The 15,238-nt window shown below is 36.0% G+C and overlaps 1 pseudogene; it reads right to left on the bottom strand.

Annotated features, from left to right (window-relative positions):
* Positions 1-3,854: 3,854 nt before the first annotated feature.
* Positions 3,855-15,238, bottom strand: part of LOC116562115 — an 83,798-nt pseudogene continuing 72,414 nt past the window's right edge.

The following is a 15,238-nucleotide window of genomic DNA, read 5'->3' as shown; positions in this document are numbered from 1 at the left end:
TATCCTTCTCTGCCATACTCCCTACAACTGCACTCACACATAGCCCCACACAGTGAGGAAACAGAGGCAAGGTAAGCATCAGAGGTCACCCCACTCTCCTGAACCCCACTTCTTCTGACTGGAGCATTTCACATGCCACACACATCACGGCAGGGTCCCTGCCAAAGGCCACTCACTTCCTTAATCCCTATACCCATAAGTTTCCTCCTGTGACTCTCCAAGTATGCTTACTTCTGGATTTTAAGATGCCTTGATCCCAGGCTGGAAAACCAGGAAGAAAAGCAGAGCATTAAACCTGTACCCAGCTTGATAGTATTTTGCATCCTGTTATTCTTCAATCCACCTGCTGCTATTTACTTTACAGAGTCTTCATATAACTGTTTCAGGAATTCCTTCCAAGTTTATACATAAATTCAGTGGAAAAGTCTGGGTGAAGTGGACCTACCCCTTTCTCTCAGAACCAGAATTCTAAACATTACTTTGGAGAAGTATTTTCTAATTTGTGAATGCTAAGTGTGCATGTACTGTGTCAAACACAAACCTAGCAAGTTAGAGTGACTGCAACTAACCTGCAAAAAATTTCATGTAGCTACAAAGTCAAAATCATTGTTCAACAAAATTTTTCTCGTACTGGCATACTATAGGACATTGTAAGTCGAGTCTTATTCCTGTTGCTAGAAATGGGAACGCTAAATAGGTCTGCTTAGTTCAAATTCTCATGAAAATGAAGCCGTTAACAGAGACATTTAAATCATGTTCTTAGTCTTACTTAGTGTCACTTTAAAAGAATTTCTACAGTATTTGTTCATACTTTTATTTCTTATCTCTTTATATAAAATCATACATGATAAATACCTAAATACCTTAGAGATCTTGGTTCCATGGAAATATTTTCATTTCCTACAGAATCTACTTTCTTCATTTCGTTAGAAAATATAAACTGCATAAATATTGTCAATATTTTCTTGACTTCTAGAAAATATACTGCTGAAGTTAGAACTAACTTAAAACACATGATAACCTAATCTGATTTATGATTTTAGTATTGGCACCCTCACTTATATAATATAAAATGACATAATTAAATTTACATTGTTATATGCTAATGTATGTACATTTAATTTTTCCGAAGTCCTTTAAAAAGTTCTACTAAATATACACAGTAAGATATAGATATAAATAAAGCTGCCAGGAAATTTCCATTTTTCCAATTTTTACACACAACTGTACAATGAACCAAAAAAGATCCATTCAAATGCAGACATCGCATTATATTTACTTATAACTTTCTTTTCTCATGAAAATTTCAATTAAACATTTTTATCTAAATTTTTTTATTCGGTCTCAATTTTGCATATATTAACATCTAAACCCATTATACTTTCTTTTCTTGAGACAGGTTCTCACTTGGTTACTCAGGGTGAAGTGCAGTGGTGCAATTATGGCTCACTATAAAACCTTGAATTTCTGATCTCTGGCTCTCCTCCTGCCTCCCTGAGTAGCTGGGACTACAGGTCAAGGCAGTATGCTTGCCTAACTTCTTTATTTTTGGTAGCAACCAGAGTATCTCTGTGTTGCCCAGGCTGGTCTCAAACTCCTGGCCTCAAGCAATCCTCCCACCTCCACCTCTCAAAGAGCTGAGATTACAGATGTGAGCCACTGCACTCCACCTTCATTATACTTTTTACCACAGTGCTTGTTTATTTAAAAGCTGAAACATGAGCCCTTGCAATTCATACAGTCATGCAGTCTCCACATATACAATTTTGGAAAAGCATAAAAAATATCCAAAGAACTCCTAATTAGTCCCCTAGAGAATCATTAGAATAAACAAAAGTATAGAAATTTAATCTCACAGGTATCATTTAACAGAATCCTAATAAAATGTTACGCATTTTTCAATACTATTGTAAAGTGAACACAGATGAGTTATTTGCCTTATAATGAGGGGATCAGCATGAGCAGGATGTTTAAATAAACATTACATCAAAATGAATTGCATTCACACAGGGTGACTACCCAACTCTATTCTGATTATATTTACTTCTCCTCTCTCTATGGGCCTTATTTGTGAAATTTCTGCCCAGTACAATGATGCATTTCCACTTTTATTTTTAAAAGCAAAGTCCAGCTTAAGTGATCTGCAGTGGAGATTTGATAATCAATTCTTTACATTTTAAACATATTCTCCAGCAAAGTCTCTCATGGCAAGCAATCAATCTCTAAAATGCCAGGTTCCATTTCTATAATGTCCTTAAACATAGAGACTATTTATGAGAACTGCAGAGGGAACCCTGGGAATGTGGATGTGTGTGCAGTGTGAGGTTGGTGGAAGGGACTGAGGTTGCTGAAATGGTGTCAATGATTGGTCCACTCCACAGACTTCCTTTATCATGGAGATATGCTGCTGCCTAAATTGATCAGCGGTTCCCATGACAGCCAATCTAGATAATTTGTGTCTTTCACAGCAGGAATTTTAGGGATCAAATCATTTTAAAAATTACCTAGTTTCCTATTCCAAATTTATCACCTTACATACTCGTAGTTAGAAAGTGGAAATTGCGTCTTTATGAAAAAATATTGAAAATGCTTTCCCACAGAAATATTAGCATGTCAAATTTTATGCACATGTACTCCTCAGAGGATTTTGTTTTCCAACCACATCTATACAAAATTGAATTTTAAAGTGAGTATTTGGTTTCTGAAGATTTTTACAAAGGTAGACAATGTTTATTATTTGTGAAGAGAATAAACAGGCATATTATACAGAAATGTTGAAATGGAAAACATTTTTAATACTTTTGGTATTTCCTTATACATTCCCATGGCTATTTTATGAATCATTGTCCCTGTGCATGAGATCAAACCAGACTGTTTCCAACTCATCTAAACTCCTATGAGCTGTAGTTCATTCTGTTATTCAGAAATATAATCACATAGTTAATTAGAGTATTAGAGTAGTAATTAGAGGTTTTTTTTTTTTTTTTTCCAAGGAAGAAATACCTTTATTAGGAGTCTAGGCATGTCAGAAAAACCCAGTTCAGTTACAGAGAAGAGAGGCAAATATTGGTACAGAGGAAGAATCCAAGTGTGAAAATAAAACCTCCATCTAAGTATCCTAACAGAAATGCTACTGAGTTTAGCCAGGGTGAAACTTCTGAAAGCTCCTAGTGAAATGAGATTTTTGCGTAAAGAGAGAGCTCTCCAGCACTGCCGCATCTGAGCTTCATATAAAGTTACGGGTCTGGGCTAGCAGTAGAGGAAGAGATAAAGGGGATTTCTCATCACCCAAGCAAAGTCATCTGTGTTCACGTGAGAGAAGAGCCTTAGGTTTTTGGACAGAGTAAACTGGGACAGCAGAGGGAAAATGGCTGAAGAAACACAATGTCTAGGCCATGTGTGGCACAATGAGGGGCTGTCTGTGCAGTCTGGTGTGAGTGCATTTCCAGCAGGTCTTGGAAAACACTGGCATTCCTTCCTGAGGCCATTTTGGTTCCATTCTGACTTCATTCAGAGCAGAACTGCCAATGTCCAGCGCCAAGTCCTGGATCATAATTGGCTGAGTTCAATGGAGTGGCCACCCTGTGACACCTGCACCTCTTCCTTTCTGGAGCAGTCACTTTTCTCAGACCAAGTGAGATCTTACCCAGTAGGGGCCCAATCTAGAAATCACTCCCACCTTCATATGAGCACCAGGTGGAGAGAATCATTCTCATGAGTCAAAGCTTTAGATCTTAATCCTCAGATGATGTTTCTTGGACCGAAGATCAGTCTGACGTTATCTATGTCAAGAGTAGCTGGCACTGCCTGTGGATAATGGGCCCAAGCGATGTGATGCTGTAACTCTCCCAAAGAAGACCTCTCTATTTTCACAGGCAGGAAAGAAGAAATGAGGCAGGTTTTAGGGTAGTTAATGCCACTTAATTCTTCCATCGAATTTGCGAGCTGCTGAGAAGAGCGTCAATCTTTTCCTCCTCTGCTGATCCTTTATCTACCTTACTCCAGCATGCTAGCAACTGTTGACGATCCTTCAGATCTCGGCAGGTGTCAATGATGACATCATGGCACTTGAACTTAGTGGCTAAGTTCAACTTTGTGTCCACATCCTCCACCAGTTTGACATACTCCTGTAATATCTGCACAGGGGCATTGTTCTTGTGCAAAATTTAGACAACTCGATGGAAGCCAATGGGTGCTCTCTTCTTGGTACAACCCAGCCAGTTCTTTGTGGTGAATAGGGCATCTACATCATTCCAGGCTCAAAGCTCGGCACGAGCAGCCAGGGCTGTCAGCACATACTGTTTGTCTGGGATCTTAAATGTCTTCTTCATGTTGACAGGACTGCTGAATGTCCCCTCAGCCTCCATGTAGTGATAGAAGCAGGAGTAGAAAAGTGTTGTCACTAGTGGCATGTTGAGGATGGAAGCTTTGCGGGGGTGCTTTCTGAAGATCTCAATCTGTCCTGCTGATTCTAAATGGCGATCATTTGCCTCAATAATGATCTGACGTTCCAAGAGCATGTAATGGTCCTGTCTGTGTGCAGAATCTTCTGCTGAAAATGGCAAACCAATACAGGTCTTAAGAAATTCTTTTTGTTTGTCAGGGTCCTCAATGTTCAAATGCTCTGATAATAAGATAGCACAAGCTCTTCTGTTCTATCTAGAAACCCGAAGAGCTCTAACAGCAGCTTTTGATCCCCTATTTCCTTAAGGAAGTGGATAAGATGTCTCAGGGCAACCTGTCGCACCTCCAGCTCTCGGAAGAGGATCTCTTTGCTCAGTGTCCTCTTCAGGAAAATCAGAACTGCAGTAATGACATTTCCATCTTGCATGCTTACTGCATTTTCTAGGAGTTGTAGCTTGTCCTGTAAGGAGCAGAATCTCTCTAGTGAGCAGACCTTGCCCTTCCGGAAGCGTCGCACTGTATCACTAGGGCTCCAATCATTGCTGTCATCCCTATACTCCCCTTTGGGTCTCCCCAGCTCTGGAGCATAACTTTTGGCAGATGTGTCTGACAGAGTATCAGGAAGGGACTGGAAACTTCCCAGTCTAGTTATACCACTAAAAAAGCTGCTCTGGGAGTAGGTAGAAGTAGGCTTGGGTAGTTGTGCATAGGAGGAGAAGCTGTTTCGGCTCTTTAGCTGTTCACACCCCTCATGGGTTGACCCGCTATTACCAGCAGTCTCTTTGATGGACCATGAGATAATTCCCACAAGTTCCCCAGTCCAGGTGACTCGCTCCAGGTCATCATCATCATCATCCACAAAGTCTCTGAGGCTGTTCACCACTAATAATTTGACTATTAGGTGACAATTCTAAATATTATAACTATTTCTAAATGTTTTGTGTCATCTATTACATTTAGGACATATAGGACATGTATTCTGCAAAATAATTTATAAGGAGATGATCTAAGACAAAATACTGTACCTTGAACACATGTCTTACCAGGAGTTCTTCTACATAGTATGAGTCAAAGTTTTGTTAAAACAATTTCCATGTTTCAGAACAAGTCTGGAAAACTGTGGGAAGAACAATCTGGCTACTGTTGCATTTGCATGTGTGGTCTTATAACCTGCAGGAGATAGACTATTCATGTGCCTGTGTTTCTTATTAGATCTCAGACTTTTGGCAAAAGAGAAAGGTGCATTTGAATGGCATTTTCTGTGTGCCACTCAGATTTGCTTCAATATCTGATATCTGGTGTCATGCCTGAGTTCTAGAGCAAGAAAATTCCAAGGAGTCCAAAAGAGCATATGAATACACAAACAACAAAAATACAGATAAAAAGCCAATGAAACAATAAAATAAAAAATCCAAATGATGGCAAAAAAGAAGAAAAAAGAACAGATGGAAGATATAATTAAAAATAGGAATATGGTAGATTTAAATTTAACTACATTAACTATGACACTAATGTAGTGGTAATAAATACATCAACTAAAAGAGGTGGTCATTTAAATAATAAAGACAGATTCAAGTGCATGCTCCTCACCAGAAATTCACTACGGCATCAACATACAAATAGGTTAAGCAAATCAGATGACAAAAGATGCAAAACACTAACAACCCTCATAAAAGAAAGCCAAAATGGTAATATAAATATTTGACAAAATCCTTTTCAGAGGTATATAATCAGATTTTATAATGATAAACGTGTCAATTCATTAAGAGAAAATAATATTTCTAAACATTTATGAACCTAATAACAGGCCTTCAAAATCCATGAAGCAAAAAACCAATGCAACTACAAGAAGAAATAGATAAGTTCAAATTTATCATCAAAGATTTCCATACCTTCTCTCAACTATTGATAGAACATTTAGTAAGAAAATCAGTAAAAATATAGATGGCTAAAATAACTCTCCCAACTAATTTGATCTAATGTCATAGGATATCTCACTTAATAATATCAAAATATAAAAATCCTTTTCATGTTCAGGTGAGACATTTAGGAACATAGATGATTTCCTCAGTTATAAAATAACTCAATTAACTTAAAATGATTCAATTCATACAAAATATATTCTCTTAGCACATTTGATTACATTAGAATTCAATAACAAAATGCTATCTTGTGGTGTGATCTTCAAAGTTTGACAAATAAATTACACACTGCTAAATGATCTCATGGGTTAACCAAAAAAAAAAAAAAAAAATCAAAGGAACTATTAGAAAGTATTCTGAATTAAATAAAAGTGAAAACATAATGTATCATCATTTGTGGCATGCTGCTAAGGCAGTATTTAGGGGGATATTTATAACAGCAAATGGCTACTTTAGGACACAAGAAACATAACAAATCTCATGTTTTATCTGAAAAACCTAGAAAAAGACAACTCAAGTTAAACTGAAAGCAAGTGAAAGAAAGAAAATATAATAATAAAGGTTACATCAGAAAGCAACAAGATTGAAAACAGGAAAGCAAAACAGAAAATCAATGAAAAAACTTTGACTCACTGAAATGATCATTGTAATTACAAAACTTGTAGCAAGACTGATATGGAAAGAGGAAGAAAAAAACACATCACCAATATCAGGAAGTGAAGAAATGATGTGAATGCTTATTTAAACAAAGAATAAACAAGTGATATGAACAACTTTTTTTTTCCATTTAATAACTTGAATGAAATGAACAATTTAAAAAAAAACTGTAAAATTTGCTCAAAAAATAGAAAAATGATTAACCCATATCTATTAAATAAATTGATTTAAATATGTACTTTTAAAACTTCCTATGAAGAAAACTATATGCACACATGACATCAACGTTAATTTGATCAGTACTTCAGGAAGAAATAATACCAATCTACGTAAATACTTCCAGAAAATTAAAGAAGTAGGAATACTTCTCCATACATTCTATAAGGACAGTATTAACCCTAACACAAAAACAGCCAAAGAAAAAGTACAAGAAAAGAAACAAACAAAATAAAATTAGAAACCAGAATTCCTCATGAACAAAAATGTAATAATTATAAACTAAACTTGAGCAAATCAAGCTTATAAATAACAATTTTATAAATAACAAAACAATAAATAAAATAATACAATATTATCACCAAGTGGAATGTATTCCTGGAATGCATGGTTGGTTTCCCATTCTCAAATCATTGAATAAAATCCACTACATTCACAAACTGAAAAAGAAAAACAAATCCACAATGCTCTCTTTAGACACTGAACAAATAAAGCAATAAAATCCAGTATCTGTTCCAGATAAACTCTCAGCACTGGGAACAGATGGAAACTTCTTCAACTTGATAGGCAGCACTTATTAAAATCTTACAGCTAACCAGATATATAATGTTCAAAAGCTAAATGTTTTCCACAAGATCAGGAGTAACCAAGCATATTCTGCATGGCCACGTCTATTCAAAACATTGTAGTGGAGGTTGTATACAGCCCGAATAATAAAGCAAGAAAAAGAAAAGGAATACAGATTTAAAAAGTAAAACTCTCTTTCTTGAAGATAAACCTAATTATCTGTTTAAAATCAAATGGCCCATGATTGGTAGAACTAGGACTCTCATCCAGGTCTATTGGGCTATGCAGACCATTCAGTCAAACAACAGCAATACAGTGTCACTAAAATTGGATAATTAAAATATGTAAGAGTAATGATGTGATCCACTTAAGTATAAAAGACAACATAGTTATTAAAAAAGACATAACAAAAGACTAAATGTATGAAATATTTAGCTAAATAAAGGTTGATGTTAATTTGCCCTGTTTAAATGTAGAGCAATTTGTAATAAATTGACTTCACTTTGACTTAATTTTTAAACAGTCTTTTAAAAAATTAAGGCATAGTTAGCTTTAACATATAAAGAGCTTGGAAGTAATCACTATATTATGAGAAACAAAAACCCTGAACAAACTGAAAAATGGTAGGTTTTCTTGAACTCATGAGAGAAATGAGATCAGAATAGACAGTGTATTAGTCCATTTTTACACTGCTCTAAAGAACTGCCCAAGACTGAGTAATTTAAAAAGGAAAGAGTTTTAATGGACTTACAGTTTCACATGGCTGGGGAGTCTTCAGGAAACTCACAATCATGGTGGAAGGTGAAGGGGAAGCAAGGCACCTTCTTCACAAAGCTGCAGGACGGAGAATGAATGCGGTAGGAACTACCAAACACATAAAACCATCAGACCTCGTCAGAACTCACTCACTATCACAAGAACAGCATGAGGAAACCACCCCATAATTCAATTACTTCCATGTGGTCTCTCCCTAGACATATGGGGATTATGGAGATTATATTTCAAGAGGAGATTTTGGGTGGGGACGCAGCTAAACCATACAAAACAGTAACCCTGAAATCTGGACAGATGTAAATACAGAGAATCCCAGCCAAGAGTAGCTGATCAGATGCAGAAGTTGCTGAAGCCATAAACTGGTGGGAACATTGCCATGTTAACTGTGAACTTTCTGGAGGCTAAGTGTGGACTCACTTGAGATTGGAGGCTCCTGGGGGGGGTTGTCTTAGAAGTACATGCACATTTTCATGGGTTTTACTCCCAGGAACCCCACCAAGTTCTCCTGGTAAAAGCAAAAGAAGAACCCTATTCTGTTTCTGACAAGAGGAGAAAAAAATAAACTTTCTGAAATGCTCCTAGAGCATTATCTGTAATGATGGCACACTGTCCAAGGAAAAGGCATTGCCAGATACTTGCAAACATAGGGAAGTGCAGTTGTCCGACTCTAGCCTTTCTGTCTCAGCAAAGCAGAAGTGGGGGAGGTTAAGAAAAACTTGTGAGGTTCACAGCACAGGGACATGAGAAGCTAACAGGCTGAGATTTAACTGTAAGATAGCGACATGCTTCAACCACCCCCACTTCTGCCCCTCCATGCACACAAACCTTAATACCAGGTCAATGAGGCACCAATAAAATCAGGCATATAATCAATAAAATCAAGTGGAAAGAGGTGCAAGACGTGGACACTATTTAAGAAAGAATTATCAGAGAAACTTGAGGCAAGAGTTGAGACAAAAACAGGGAAAGAAGAGGAAACTGTTGCCTTAGCACCTACAGCTGTCATGAGCATTAAAAACAGCCCAGTTCTAGCCAGATTACCGTAAAAGCTCACTCTAAAGGCCTATTTACCTTAGTTCCTATCATTCGATACACCACATGTCTGCATTTCAACAGAAAAACAATCAAACACAAATTTAATGTATGCCAAAAGGCAAGAAAAACCACAGTTTAAGAGACAAAGCAAACATCAATATCAGACTCAGATATAACAGAGATTTGAGATTATCCATGTGTAGTGAAGAAACTGACCTTGTCCAAAGAGAGAGCTGGACTTTTTCTCCAGTAGCTGGGAGTTTTTGAAACTTGTAAATCATTGGGATTTCTGAGTGAGAGGATTGTCATTGTTTCTCATGGAAGGCTCCTCAGGCATAGACTGTACCAACACTGAGACCCATGCTGGGTCCCTCAGATCATGTAGTATGAGTTTGACCTTTGGGAAAGGATGGGTGAAAAGCCAGACTGGCAATGCTCCATGCCTATGTGTAGTGTCACATGAAGATACCTCAGGGAGGGAGAGAGTGTGTCCTGAAAACAATGAAATCCTTGCACTAGGGACACTCCTAGACTCTACCCTATGCATTTCTTCCTTTGCCTCATTTAAATTTGTGTCTCTGCCCTGTAGTAAACTTTATCTGTGAGTGTAATAGCTTTCAGTGAATTCTGTGAGTCTTTCTAATAAACCACGGCAGTGGAAGATGATTTGGGGAAACCTCTAACATTGCAGCTCATGTTCACAATGAGAGTAGTCTCCTATGGATTCTTTCCTCTCAATTGGAAGTTGGACCCTTACTCTTTGCAGGTGTTAGAAATATTGGCCAATGCTGGCTTTCTGGAAGACTATGCCCTTAACTGAACAGTCTGGCCAACTCTGGGTAATCAGATAGGGAATGTGAATAACACTACGATAAATATTTTAAGAGTTAATGGAAAAAATAGGCAGCATCCAAGAACAGACAGACAAGGTACTTGCATAACACATGAATTGGAATAGTGTTAATTGGATGTATACATTGTTTAGTTAGAAATTTATTATCTATCTGTCTATCTATCTATCTCTCATCTATCAGGGGAAACACTAGCGTAGATTTATAAGGAAGTATAATTGACATACTGAGAGAGGACAAGTAATTAAATCATATAAAATGATGAATTAAAAAAGAAAGAACAACTGCAACAAATTGAATACAATTAAATAATGGTAACTGTTACTCCAACCACTTTATATCAATAATCATTTTAAGTAGGAATGGTCTAAATATACCAATTAAAAACAGAGATTATCAGAATAGCTATAAAATACTTCATCCAGCTCTACATTATCTGTGAGAAATCAATTTTAAATATAAAGACATAGATAGATTAAAGGGAAAGAGTGGGGAAAAATATATATATACATATTATAACAAATCTAATGATAAAAATACTGTAGTGACCATACTAACTTCAGATAAAATAGTTTGAATAACAACAAAAATTACAGGAATAAAGAACATTAAATAATTACTAATAATTCTCCAATAAGATATTTCAATCCTTAGTTTATACACACCTTAAAAAAAGAGAATCAAAGACTGTGAGACAAAAATGATAGCTGCTAGAAGAAATGGATGAATTCACTTTTATATTTAACACTCTCTTTTAGTAATCAATACCTGCAGTAGTCAGAAAATCCGTAAGAGTTTAGTTGAACCGACAACATTCTAAATCAACTTGATGTAATTGGCATACAAACACTTCATCCAAGAAGAACAGAATGCACTTTCTGTTCAAGCTCACATGGAACATTTACCAGCAACACCAACCCTGGGAAACACACAATAAAAATTTTATAGGAATAGAAATTATACAAAATAATAAATTTTTGAAATTATTCTGGAAATTAGCAACAGAAAGATAATTAGAAAATCCCAAATACTCGGTGGTTAAACAAAGTTACTTCTAAATTACACATATGTTAAAGAAAAAGTCTCTAGTTTTTTTAATTGAACCTCAATAAAAATAAAATAGCAACACAAAAATTCGTTGTACGCAGTGAAAGTAGTGATCACAGTAAAATTTATAGCACTGAATGTACATATTAGAAAAGTATCAAATAATTAATAATCTTAGCTTCTGTCTTGGGAAACTGGAGAAAAAAGACCAATTAAAGGCTAAAGCAAGCAGAAAACAAGAAATAATAAAATTTAGTGAATATATCAATAGAACTAAGAACAGGGAATGGAGGAAAATCAATCAAATCAAAAACTTGTTTTTTTGAAAAACCAATCAAATAGACCTCCAGCCAAGCTAACAAATAATAAAAAAAAGATACTCTAAATTGCTAATATCAGAAAAGTAAAAAGAAGTTATCACTAATGATTTTTTAGACATGAAAAATAATAACATAAAATTATGAATAACTCAAGGCAAAAAATTTGATAACGTCAATGAAATAGATCTTTTGTTTTGTTTTATTTTTATTGCATTTTAGGTTTTGGGGTACATGTGAAGAACATGCAAGGTTGTTGCATAGGTACACATGTGACAGTGTGATTTGCTGCCTTCCTCTCCATCACCTATATATGGCATTTCTCCCCATGCTATCTCTCCCCAAATCCCCACCCCACACTGTCCCTCCCCTATTTCCCTCCAACAGACCCCAGTGTGTAGTGCTCCCCTCCCTGTGTCCATGTGTTCTCATTGTTCAACACCCGCCTATGAGTGAGAACATGCGGTGTTTGATTTTCTGTTCTTGTGTCAGTTTGCTGAGAATGATGGTTTCCAGGTTCATCCATGTCCCTACAAAGGACACGAACTCATCGTTTTTGGTGGCTGCATAATATTCCATGGTGTATATGTGCCACATTTTCCCTGTCCAGTCTATCATCGATGGGCATTAGGGTTGGTTCCAAGTCTTTGCTATTGTAAACAGTGCTGCAATGAACATTTGTGTGCATGTGTCCTTATAGTAGAACGATTTATAATCCTTTGGATATATACCCAGTAATGGGATTGCTGGGTCAAATGGAATTTCTATTTCTAGGTTCTTGAGGAATCACCACACTGTCTTCCACAATGGTTGAACTAATTTACACTCCTACCAACAGTGTAAAAGTGTTCCTATTTGTCCACATCCTCTCCAGCATCTGTTGTCTCCAGATTTTTTAATGATCGCCATTCTAACTGGCGTGAGATAGTATCTCAATGTAGTTTTGATTTGCATTTCTCTGATGACCAGTGATGATGAGCATTTTTTCATATGTTTGTTGGCCTCATGTATGCCTTCTTTTGTAAAGTATCTGTTCATATCCATTGCCCACTTTTGAATGGGCTTGTTTTTTTCTTGTAAATCTGTTTTAGTTCTTTGTAGATTCTGGATATCAGCCCTTTGTCAGATGGGTAAACTGCAAAAATTTTTTCCCATTCTGTTGGTTGCTGATTCACTCTAATGACTGTTTCTTTTGCCGTGCAGGAGCTGTGGAGTTTGATTAGGTCCCATTTGTCTATTTTGGCTTTTGTTGCCAATGCTTTTGGTGTTTTGGTCATGAAGTCCTTGCCTATGCCTATGTCCTGAATGATTTTGCCTAAATTTTCTTCCAGGGTTTTTATGATGTTAGGTCTTATGTTTAAGTCTTTAATCCATCTGGAGTTAATTTTAGTGTAAGGGGTCAGAAAGGGGTCCAGTTTCTGCTTCCTGCACATGGCTAGCCAGTTTTCCCAACACCATTTATTAAACAGGGAATCCTTGCCTGATAAGCAACTTCAGCAAAGTCTCAGGATATAAAATCAATGTGCAAAAATCACAAGCATTGCTATACACCAATAACAGACTTAAAGAGAGCCAAATCAAGAATGAACTGCCATTCACAATTGTTACAAAGAGAATAAAATACCTAGGAATACAACTAACAAGGAAAGTAAAGGACCTCTTCAAGGAGAACTACAAACCACTGTTCAATGAAATAAGAGAGGACACAAACAGGTGGAGAAACATTCCATGCTCATGGTTAGGAAGAATCAATATCGTGAAAATGGCCATACTGCCCAAAGTAATTTACAGATTCAACACTATCCCCGTCAAGCTGCCAATGACCTTCTTCACAGAACTGGAAAAAAACACTTTAAACTTCATATGGAACCAAAAGAAAACCTGCATAGCCAAGTCATTTCTAAGCAAAAAGTACAAAGCTGGAGGCATCACACTACCAGACTTCAAACTATACTACAAGGCTACAGTAATCAAAACAGCATGTACTGGTACCAAAACAGAGATACAGACCAATGGAACAGAACAGAGGCCTTGGAGGCAACATAGCATATCTACAACCATCTGATCTTTGACAAGCCTGAAATAGATCTTTACAACAAATGGCACTAGAATAATTGGCTGCCTATAAGCATCCACCGACTCCACAAAACTGGATCCAGACCTTACAACTTCCACAAAATCAACTCAATCATACACGTGTATATAAAATGTAAAACTATGAAATTTCTAGGATAAAAAAAATCTTAAATTGGTGATAACTTTAAGATACAATACCATGAGCACAACATAATCTATAAAAGAAATACTGATAAATTTGACTTCACTAAAACTTAAAAAAAAAAAAAGAAAACATTTCTGCTCTGTGAAATAAAACGTTAAGAGAAAAAAATAGTGAGAAGCCACAGACTTAGAGAGAATATTTGCAAAAACTGTGTGACTAAGGATTAATATTCGAAATACAGCTGACCCTTGAAGAACTCAGATTTGAGCTATATGGGTTCATTTATATAATTTTTTTTTCAAAAGTGTTTTGGAAAATTGGTTAGAGATTTGTGACAATTTGAAATAAACTACCAGGTGAACAATGCAACTTAGAAATATTGAAAAAACTTAAGACAAATTTAATACTGTAATGAATACATAAAATATATAAAAATACTAGTCTGTGTTATCATTTACTAGCAAACAATGTATGAAAATCTATTATTCAGTTAAACTTTATCAAAATGTACACATACAAACACAGATTGTACATGATACCATTAACTGTGGAAAGAAATGTAAAGATGCAATGTTAAATGTTAACTGCATAGAATTATAGTACACACTGTACTGCTGTCATCATTTCATAGTCACTTCCTGTTGGTATCATGATGAGCACATATCATGTATCTGCTTAAAATATCTTGTAACACTCATCTTCTGCTCATGAGTAATTCATCTCTCCAGTAAATTGCATATGGTAAATAGTGATCTCTTGCAGTTTTTATATATATTTCATCATGTTTAACGCAACATCTTAAACCTAAAGTGACAACACGGGACCCATATGAAGTACCGCAATTGATGCTAAAAATGCTCTGAGAGAGCAAAATCAGGACATTACAAGATAAAGTTGAATTGTTTGATATGAACCACAGACTGAGTTCTGAAGGTGCAGAGACAGAAATTTACAGTATCAGTAAATACTGTATAGTAATGCAAATGTATTTTTTCTTCTTTATGATTTTCTTTATAACATCTTCTTTCTTCTAGCTTAATTTATTGGAAGAATACAATGTATTATACATATGCAAATATGTTAATTAACTATTCTGTTGACAAGGCTATTAGTTGTGGAGTTTTGGGGGAGTCAAAAGTTATACAGGGATTTTTGACAATGGAGGGAGTTGGCACCCCATCCCAGTTTTGTTCAAGGGTCAACTGAACTCAAAGAACTATTAAAACT

This window comes from Sapajus apella, unplaced genomic scaffold (genome assembly GCF_009761245.1).
Source record: "Sapajus apella isolate SASKATOON/1434 unplaced genomic scaffold, GSC_monkey_1.0 scaffold31, whole genome shotgun sequence".
In the NCBI taxonomy this organism is placed as follows: Eukaryota; Metazoa; Chordata; class Mammalia; order Primates; family Cebidae; genus Sapajus; species Sapajus apella.
The sequence above is the reverse complement of the archived record's forward strand: the minus strand, read 5'-3'. Positions and strand labels throughout refer to the sequence as shown.